General features: G+C 43.4%; 1 protein-coding gene across 1 annotated transcript in view; it reads right to left on the bottom strand.

Annotated features, from left to right (window-relative positions):
• LOC112073100 (lysyl oxidase homolog 3B) overlaps nucleotides 1–9,278 on the bottom strand; it is a 61,023-nt gene extending 51,745 nt beyond the window's left edge. Inside the window, 1 exon segment of the mRNA XM_070440036.1 lies at nucleotides 9,025–9,278. The gene's annotated coding sequence lies outside the window, so the exon portion shown is untranslated.
• Nucleotides 9,279–10,505: the final 1,227 nt, after the last annotated feature.

Genomic DNA, 10,505 nt, shown 5'->3' with positions numbered 1-10,505 from the left:
CCACGTTTCCCCGTTCAGCGAGAGATTCCTCTCTCCATGCATAGCTTTGGTTGTTTCGTTGTGGCGTTGGCAGTTGACACCTAATTTACTGACCTTCCTGCCTCGTCTGATTATTGTTGTGAGTGTTTATTTATGGAAGAAATTAATTAGTTTTTCCTTTACTCAGTCTGTGGTTTCCCATTGTTACAATCTTGAGACAGGTTGTAACAATGTTTTCCCCCAAAAGTCTCATGGAATGTAGGTCTACATTGAACACCACCTACAGTAGACTGAATGATAGAACAGCTATTTCCATGTTAAAATGTTATGATGCATTTTCTCCATTGTTTTTGATGTGAGTAGCCACCTTAGCCTACTTATGATCAAATAGCCACAGTAGTCACTTGACCACTGTTAACCTTAAGTAATAGTAGCACTCAGTGTTCAAGTAAACCTGCAGGTAAAGCTCTGTTCACAGTAAACTGTAACTTAAAGTAGGGTACAGCCTCCAGTGTTCACAGTAAAACTGTAACTTAAAGCTGGTACAGCCTCAGTGTTCACAGTAAAACTGTAACTTAAAGCGGTACACCTCAGTGTTCACAGAAAAATTACAAAGCGGTACAGCCTCAGTGTTCACAGTAAAACTAACTTAAAGCGGGTACAGCCTCAGTGTTCACAGTAAAACTAACTTAAAGCGGTACAGCCTCAGTGTTCACAGAAAACTAACTTAAAGCGGGTACAGCCTCAGTGTTCACAGTAAAACTGTAACTTAAAGCGGGTACAGCCCAGTGTTCACAGTAAAACTGTAACTTAAAGCGGGTACAGCCTCGTGTTCACAGTAAACACGCACAAGAAGACACAGAATTTGTTACAGTTTGCGCTCAGTAGACCTGAAATTTGCTCAGTGCCTACGTTTTTTATTTAGGAAACATTGGTTGCAGCACCGGCCTCACCCTACTAGAATCTGAAGTCAATGTCACCGTTTGCTGATGATCTGGTGCTTCTGTCCCCAACCAAGGAGGGCCTACAGCAGCACCTAGATCTTCTGTATAGATTGTACAGACCTGGGCCCTGACAGTAAATCTCGATAGTCAAAAATAATGGTGTTCCAAAAAAGGTCCAATTGCCGGACCACAAATACGAATCCCATTTAGACAGTTGCTCTAGAGCAGTGGTTCCCCAACTTGTTTATGAGCTGTTCTTTATTAAACTCTTACCCCCTCTCAGCACAGGGTCAGCGCACTCTCAAATGTTGTTTTTTGCCATTGTTGCCACACACTCACTATACATTCATTAAACTAATAACGAGTGTGAGTTTTTGTCAACCAGGCGCGTGGTGTTCGGTTCTAATTCTCAGAGTATAAAACTCACCGGACATTATGAACTGCTAAACAAGTTTATTCTCCCAGAGGCTCAGCTGCATTAGAAAACATTTTCACACAAGCACTGATATTTAACCCTTCCTCATAGGCTGAGTCTCCTCTTACACATCTGTACAAACATTGTATCTTTACTGTTAGGCAGGAAACTAAGTGATACGGGTCATAAACTTCTCTTTCTCCCTTAACGTGACCTGACCTGATCTCGACCCCCCCCCCCCCCCCCCCCCTTCCCTCATCATAAATCCATGGCTCTCTCCCTTATCAATGCCTGCCACGTGATCACTTTCCCTGATACATTAGCCTCTCTCCCTCAGTGACACGAATAAGTATATTTTCAGATTCGCAGAACCCAACCGTGTGAAGTGACAAAGAGCTCTTATAGGACACAGGCACAAATAATAATAATCAATAATTTTGCTTTTATTTAACCATCTTACATTTAAAACCTTATTTGTTCATCAAAAATTGTGAATAACTCACCGCAGGTTAATGAGAAGGGTGCTTGAAAGGATGTACATAACTCTGCAATGTTGGGTTGTATTGGAGAGAGTCTCAGTTCTAAATCATTTTCCACACACAGTCTGTGCCTGTATTTCGTTTTCATGCTAGTGAGGGTCGAGAATCCACTCTCACATAGTATGTAGTTGCAAAGGGCATCAGTGTCTTAACAGCGTGATTTGCCAAGGCAGGATACTCTGAGCGCAGCCCAATCCAGAATCTGGCAGTGGCTTCTGATTAAATTACATTTTCACAGAACCGCTTGTTGCAATCTTGATGAGGCTCTCTTGTTCAGATATCGGTAAGGGACTGGAGGCAGGGCATGAAAGGGATAACGAATCCAGTTGTTTGTTGTCGTCCGTTTCGGGAAAGTACCTGCGTAATTGCGCACCCAACTCACTCAGGTGCTTCGCTATATCACAGTTGACGTTGTCCGTAAGCTTGAGTTCATTTACACACAATAAATCAACAATAATGGAAGACCTGTGTGCTGTCCTTGTTAATGCAGACAGAGAAGAGCTCCAACTTCTTAATCAGCCTCAATTTTGTCCCACACATTGAAATATAGTTGGGAGAGTCCCTGTAATCCTAGATTCAGATCATTCAGGCGAGAAAAAACATCACCCACATAGGTCAGTCGTGTGAGAAACTGAAATATATGGTCAGTAAAGAAAACTTTAAGCTTGTCTCTCAATTCAAAAGAATGTGTTAATACTTTGCCCTTGATAACCAGCGCACTTTGTATATCTCTTCCTGGGGACCCCTGGATGTGTGTTTGGTTCCTAGGGAATAGACCCCTGGATGTGTGTTTGGTTCCTAGTGAATAGACCCCTGGATGTGTGTTTGGTTCCTAGTGAATAACAATAAAATAAAAATCTCGACAGACTACGTGACATGAATGGAGAATCTGATGCAACTATGCAAGATTTTAGTTCTGGGTTTCTGAGATCATAATGCTAGGAATATGGTGCATTCCCTTACTAGACTGTGTGTATTAGGGTTTGTTGTGGAATTTGTTTAGTTATTAGGTTTTGTTGTGGAATTTGTTTCGATATTAGGGTTTGTTGTGGAATTTGTTTAGATATCAGGTTTTCTTGTGCAATTTGTTTAGATATTAGGTTTTGTTGTGGAATTTGTTAGATATTAGGTTTTGTTGTGGAATTTGTTTAGATATTAGGTTTTGTTGTGGAATTTGTTAGATATTAGGTTTTGTTGTGGAATTTGTTAGATATTACCTGTTAGATACTGCTGCCCTTGAAAATAAAGGAGAGCCGCACACTCTAGGAGCTCAGATGCAAAAATGTAATTACCAGATCTAGAAGCATTTCACTACACTCACAATAAGATCTGCTAACCATGTGTTTGTGACCGATAACATTTGATTTGATTTGATTGTGCATAGTGTTACATATGTCATCTACAGCCAAAACATGCCAGGCCAGGCAGTCACCCGCCTTCATCTGGAACTAAAAGCAACAGTGTGTTTATAGGGAGGTGTTTCAGGAACCACAAAGTGACGTTTCTTTTTCCTGTGTACGTATGGGAAACTGCACGCCCATACACTTAGACCCTTCATACTAATGTGCTCATGGGTCAGGTGGTGTGAAAACCAGAAAGTGATTGGCTGGATCAGTATTGAGCAAGTAGTTCTGTTGGGACTGTAGAGTCCTGTGTAGTTCTGTCGGGACTGTTGAGTCCTGTGTAGTTCTGCTGGGACNCACATTGAATATAGTTGGGGAGAGTCCCTGTAATCCTAGATTCAGATCATTCAGGCGAGAAAAAACATCACCCACATAGGTCAGTCGTGTGAGAAACTGAAAATMATGGTCAGTAAAGAAAACTTTAAGCTTGTCTCTCAATTCAAAAGAATGTGTTAATACTTTGCCCCTTGATAACCAGCGCACTTTGTATGTTGTAAAAACGTTACATGGTCGCTGCCCATATCATTTCATAGTGCAGAAAATACACGAGAGTTCAGGGGCCTTGCTTTAACAAAGTTAACCATTTTCACTGTAGTGTCCAAAACATCCAACTCTCGGGTGGATGCTGCAGTGTACCCAAGTGGCTTCGGGAGCAACTGCTTGCACACGCGTTACCACTCCACTATGTCTCCCTGTCATGGCTTTTGCTCCATCAGTACAAATATCAACATGAGCAGCAGCCACATTTGGCTACATACGAACCGTTAGTGGAATTCCCGCGAGAGAGTAACGGTTAATGTGATTGGATGTTAATTATTTGACATTAGTGTTTTGCGAAATAACAACACAGATGGTTTKATTTTATTTTRGGAAGTGAAACGAGGCTACTCAGGCAAGAAAAAAACTCACCCAAATGTATAGCCCCGTTGGAAAATATAAATGGACTGAAAAAATGGCACATTTTATTTGGCGTACCCGATGGCATTACCCCAGTTTGGAAATACCTGCCCTATAGCACATGAAAAACTATACCTACCTCGGCATAAACACAAACAGACCCCACAGAGTCCCAGGACAGCAACACAATTAGACCCAACCAAATCATGAGGAAAAAAAGATTACTTGACACATTGGAAAGAATTACCAAAAACAGAGCAAACTAGAATGTGATTTGGCCCTAAACAGAGAGTACACAGTGGCAGAACACATGACTATGTACAGACTCAGTGAGCATAGCCTTGCTATTGAGAGAGGTCGCCGTTGTGAGCACATTGCCCACAAAATGAGGTGGAAACTGAGCTGCCAAATATATGACCATATTAGAGACACATGTTTCCCTCAGATTACACAGACCCACAAAGAATTAGAAAACCAATCCAATTTTGACAAACTCCCATATCTATTASGTGAAATGCCACAGTGTGCAGTCACAGCAGCAAGATTTGTGGCCCGTTGCCATGTGAAACTAAGACAGAAACTAAGACAGTCGTGAAGAGGGCACGACAAAGCCTATTCCCCATCAGGAGACTGAAAAGATTTGGCATGGGTCCTCAGATCCTCAAAAGGTTCTACAGCTGCACCATCGAGAGCATCCTGACTGGTTGCATCACTGCCTGGTATGGCAACTGCTCGGCCTCTGACCGCAAGGCACTACAGGACCTCTGGCAGTCTCCATGGGGGTACCACAGGGTTCAATTCTCGGGCCGACTCTTTTCTCTGTTTATATCAATGATGTCGCTCTTGCTGCGGGCGATTCCCTGATCCCCCTCTTATGCAGACGACACCATTCTGTATACTTCTGGCCCTTCCTTGGATACTGTGTTAACTAACCTCCAAACGAGCTTCAATGCCATACAACCATCTCTCCGTGGCCTCCAACTGCTCTTAGCTAGTAAAACCAAATGCATGCTTTTCAACCGTTCGCTGCCTGCACCCGCACGCCCGACTAGCATCACCACCCTGGACGGTTCCGACCTAGAATATGTGGACAAACTATAAATACCTAGGTGTCTGGCTAGACTGTAAACTCTCCTCCAGACTCATATTAAACATCTCCAATCCAAAATCAAATCTAGAATCGTCTTTCTATTTCGCAACAAAGCCTCCTTCACTCACGCCGCCAAACTTACCCCGTAAAACTGACTATCCTACCGATCCTCGACGATGTCATCTACAAAATAGCTTCCAACACTCTACTCAGACTGCATCCAGTTTGCTATCACAGTGCCATCCATTTTGTTACCAAATCACCTTATACACCACCACTGCGACCTGTATGCCTTAGTCGGCTGGCCCTCACTACATACTCGTCGCCAGACCCACTGGCTCCAGGTCATCTATAAGTCTATGCTAGGTAAAGCTCCGCCTTATCTCAGTTCACTGGTCACGATGACAACACCCACCCGTAGCACACGTTCCAGCAGGTATATCTCATGATCATCCCAAAGCAACACCTCATTTGGCCCTTTCCTTCCAGTTCTCTGCTGCCAGTGACTGGAACGAATTGCAAAAATCGCTGAAGTTGGAGACTTTTATTTCCTCACCAACTTTAAACATCAATATCTGAGCAGCTAACCGATCGCTGCAGCTGACATAGTCCATCTGTAAATCATCTAGCCCACCAATCTACCTACCTCATCCCCATACTGTTTTTATTTTATTTACTTTTCTGCCTTTTGCACACCAGTATCTCTACTTGCACATCATCATCTGCTCATTTATCACTCCAGTGTTAATCTGCTAAATTGTAATTATTCGCTTCCTTATTTTTTCTACTGTGTCATCGACTTGTTTGTGTTATTGACTTGTTTATTGTTTACACATGTGTAACTCTGTGTGTGTTGTATGTGTCTCACTGCTTTGCTTTATCTTGGCCAGGTCGCAGTTGTAAATGAGAACTTGTTCTTAACTAGCCTACCTGGTACCAGGCGGTGATACAGCCCTGGTTAAAACCTGGTTAAAAAAAGGGGAAATAAAATATCAACAATAAAAAGGGTAGTGCGAATGGCCCAGTACATCACTGGGGCCAAGCTTCCTGCCATCCAGGACCTCTATACCAGGCGGTGTCAGAGGAAGGCCCTAAAAATTGTCAAAGACTCCAGCCACCCTAGTCATAGACTGTTCTCTCTGCTACCGCACGGCAATGGGTACCGGAGCGCGAAGTCGAGGTCCAAAAGGCTTCTTAAAGCTTCTACCCCCAAGCCATAAGACTCCTGAACAGCTAATCAAGGGCTACCCAGACCCTCTTTACACTCCTGCTGCTCTCTGTTTATAATCTATACATAGTCACTTTAACTCTACCTACATGTGCATATGTCCTATACACATTGAAGCCAATTACAAGCCCTGAGCAAGGCAGTTTAACCCACTGTTCCCGCGGGCGCCGAAGACGTGGATGTTGATTAAAGCAGCCCCCGTAACCTCTCTGATTCAGCAGTGGTTGGGTTAAATGAGGAAGACACAACCTCTCTGATTCAGAGGGGTTGGGTTAATGAGGAAAGACACACCTCTCTGAATTAGAGGGGTTGGTTAAATGAGGAAGACACACACCTCTCTGATCTCAGAGGGGTTGGGTTAAATGAGGAAGACACACCTCTCTGATTCAGGGGGGTTGGGTTAAATGAGGAAGACACACCTCTCTGATTCAGAGGGGTTGGGTAAAATGAGGAAGACACACCTCTCTGATTCAGAGGGGTTGGGTTAAATGAGGAAGACACATCTCTCTGATTCAGAGGGGTTGGGTTAAATGAGGAAGACACATCTCTTGATTCAGAGGGGTTGGGTTAAATGAGGAAGACAACCTCTCTGATTCAGAGGGGTTGGGTTAAATGAGGAAGACACACCTCTCTGATTCAGAGGGGTTGGGTTAAATGAGGAAGACCACCTCTCTGATTCAGAGGGGTTGGGTTAAATGAGGAAGACACACCTCTCTGATTCAGAGGGGTTGGGTTAAATGAGGAAGACACACCTTCTTCTGATTCAGAGGGGTTGGGTTAAATGAGGAAGACCACCTCTCTGATTCAGAGGGTTGGGTTAAATGAGGAAGACACATCTCTCTGATTCAGAGGGGTTGGGTTAAATGAGGAAGACACACTCTCTGATTCAGAGGGGTTGGGTTAAATGAGGAAGACACACCTCTCTGATTCAGAGGGGTTGGGTTAAATGAGGAAGACACACCTCTCTGATTCAGAGGGGTTGGTTAATGAGGAAGACACATCTCTCTGATTCAGAGGGGTTGGGTTAAATGAGGAAGACACTCTCTCTGATTCGAGGGGTTGGGTTAAATGAGGAAGACACATCTCTCCTGATTCAGAGGGGTTGGGTTAAATGAGGAAGACACACCTCCTGATTCAGAGGGGTTGGGTTAAATGGGGAAGACAACACCTCTCTGATTCAGAGGGGTTGGGTTAAAATGAGGAAGACACATCTCTCTGATTCAGAGGGGTTGGGTTAAATGAGGAAGACACACCTCTCTGATTCAGAGGGGTTGGGTTAAATGTGGAAGACACACCTCTCTGATTCAGAGGTGTTGGGTTAAATGAGGAAGACACATCTCTCTGATTCAGAGGGGTTGGGTTAAATGAGGAAGACACATTTCAGTTGAAGACATTCAGTTGTACAACTGACTAGGTACCCCCTTTTCGCACAACCACCAGCTATTGCGCTCATTATTCCAGCAGTGAAAAATAGCAAAAATATTTCAGACACACCCCCGGACCTATAACCCTACAGCCAGCGCTAAGATTTACCATTGCGTTGGGTTTGTTAAAAAAAATGACCTTTGAGTGACAGGCAATAGCTCTGGAAAGAAAATCAGTAATTTCAAGATTTGAAGCGATCGTCACTAGTTAACAGCCACAAAGTCATAATTACGGCTAAACCCCWSCCATTTATACAATTTATCTTTGTTAAAATCTTATTTTAACCTAACCATAACCTTATACCGAACCCCAAAGTAAGACCTAAAAGCAAAAGAGACCAAAAAGTAAGACCAAAAAGCAATTGTTGCCAATGTAGACTTTGTGGCTGTGTTATCTAGTGGAAACCACTTGAAGCCCGCTCTCCCTTGGATTTACGTGCAGAATTACATTTACATTTAAGTCATTTAGCAGACGCTCTTATCCAGAGCGACTTACAAATTGGAAAGTTCATACATATTCATCCTGGTCCCCCCGTGGGGAATGAACCCACAACCCTGGCGTTGCAAGCGCCATGCTCTACCAACTGAGCCACACGGGACAGAATAATACGAAAATGCTCTGAGACCAGGTTGCTCTCTCTCTCTCCAAAGGACAATTGATGAAATACGGCTATTAACGCTACACGAGTACTACTATTATATCAGGACACTTTACAGGCAAATGGCATATCAATACGTGAGAATTTCCTCAGGCACTAAGATTCAGACTACACACCGATATTGTAGTCATTAGCACACCACTATAATGGTTCTGTGTTAGATAGGACAGACTTCCTTTTGGGACAGATCTGAAAAGACAACTATCATTACCTGTGCTGATAATATCCCTAACTTTCTAGCCGTCTGTCTAGCTCATTTAGGTTAATGTKGCTGCTCATCTTTCTCAAACCACAACCTGAACGTTTCAAATGTTACCAAGAAGTTCGTCTACATTTATAAAATGTATTATTTGGAAAGGAAGAATGAGGAGATGTATCTTAGCAACTACCACATCACTACCCCGATGACATTTGTTTTACCCTAACGACAAAAAGCTTGAACTTACCGGTTACAACGTGTCCAGCCTCGAAAGTTTATAACGGTTTTWGATGGTTCCAGGGATAGACTCTTCTATACTAAATGTTATTTTCTCTAATGTTTGCAAACCTTGACAAAATAAAAATTGAGAGAAAAATGGTTTCGTCTTGATTTATGCACCTTATAGAAGCGTTTGGTTTGCGGGGCTTGGACCTCCTAGCCAATTGACGTTCATCCCGTCTGTCTGTAAATTGCCAGCTGTACAGCCCTCAGCAGAGGGAGAGAGGAGGGAGAGAGGAGGGAGAGCTGGAGCTGACTCGTCGACTTGTTGCACGACTTTAAAAGGGGACGGATTTCCCTGAAGACACTGCCCCTTTCATTCATGATTTTGTAAGAGATTTTCCACTTTCATAACGCTTTTATAACATCAATAAAAATGTTCACAATAAATCATATTTTAAATCTTTCTATTTCCAAGAAGATATAGCCTAGAGAAAAATCTGACTTTCATTACCATGAAATATTTAAGTTATGACAGCTTTCTAAAAACATTTTTCCTCTGATTTAATTTGACTATCTTTCAATCGAAAACACGTGGATTTCCATTACAGAATTTGCAACAAATAAAAGTAGGCTATTTAAGCACCACCTGACATTAAAATCATTTATTTTCCATACCAAATAAATATATTACAAACACTAATAAAAAAAGCACAACCCGTTCTATGRACATTGTACATGTTATGTCACCAAAAGATGGAAACCTTCGTTTGTGGAGTGAAAGATGGGTCTGATTTTAAACTGGCCAATGTGTATGTAGGAGATTTGAGTCTGTATGTTGGCAGCAGCCTCTCTGTTAGTGATGGCTGTTTAACAGTCGGATGGCCTTGAGATAGAAGCTGTTTTTTCAATCTCTCGGTCCCTGCTTTGATGCACCTGTACAGACCTTGCCTTCTGGATGATAGCGGGGTGAACAGGCAGTGGCTCGGGTGGTTGTTGTCCTTGATGATCTTTTTGGCCTTCCTGTGACATCGGGTGCTGTAGGTGTCCTGGAGGGCAGGCAGTGTGACCCCGGTGATGNCCTCTCTGTGTTAGGTGATGACTGTTTAACAGTCTGATGGCCTTGAGATAGAAGCTGTTTTTTCAATCTCTCGGTCCCAGCTTTGATGCACCTGTACAGACCTCGCCTTCTGGATGATAGCGGGGTGAACAGCCAGTGGCTCGGGTGGTTGTTGTCCTTGATGATCTTTTTGGCCTTCCTGTGACATCGGGTGCTGTAGGTGTCCTGGAGGGCAGGCAGTGTGACCCCGGTGATGGGTTGTGCAGACCGCACCACCCTCTGGAGAGCCTTGCAGTTATGGGCGGAGCAGTTGCCGTTCCAGGCGGTGATTTGTGCATCTGTACTGACCTCGTTTGTGAGGGTTTTAGGTGACAAGCCACATTTCTTCAGCCTCCTGTGGTTGAAGAGGCACTGTTGCGCCTTCTTCACCACACTGTCTGTGTGGGTTG

This window comes from Salvelinus sp. IW2-2015, unplaced genomic scaffold (assembly GCF_002910315.2).
Source record: "Salvelinus sp. IW2-2015 unplaced genomic scaffold, ASM291031v2 Un_scaffold2145, whole genome shotgun sequence".
Lineage (NCBI taxonomy): Eukaryota > Metazoa > Chordata > Actinopteri > Salmoniformes > Salmonidae > Salvelinus > Salvelinus sp. IW2-2015.
Note: the sequence above shows the minus strand (reverse complement) of the source record. Positions and strands in the feature narration are given on the sequence as shown.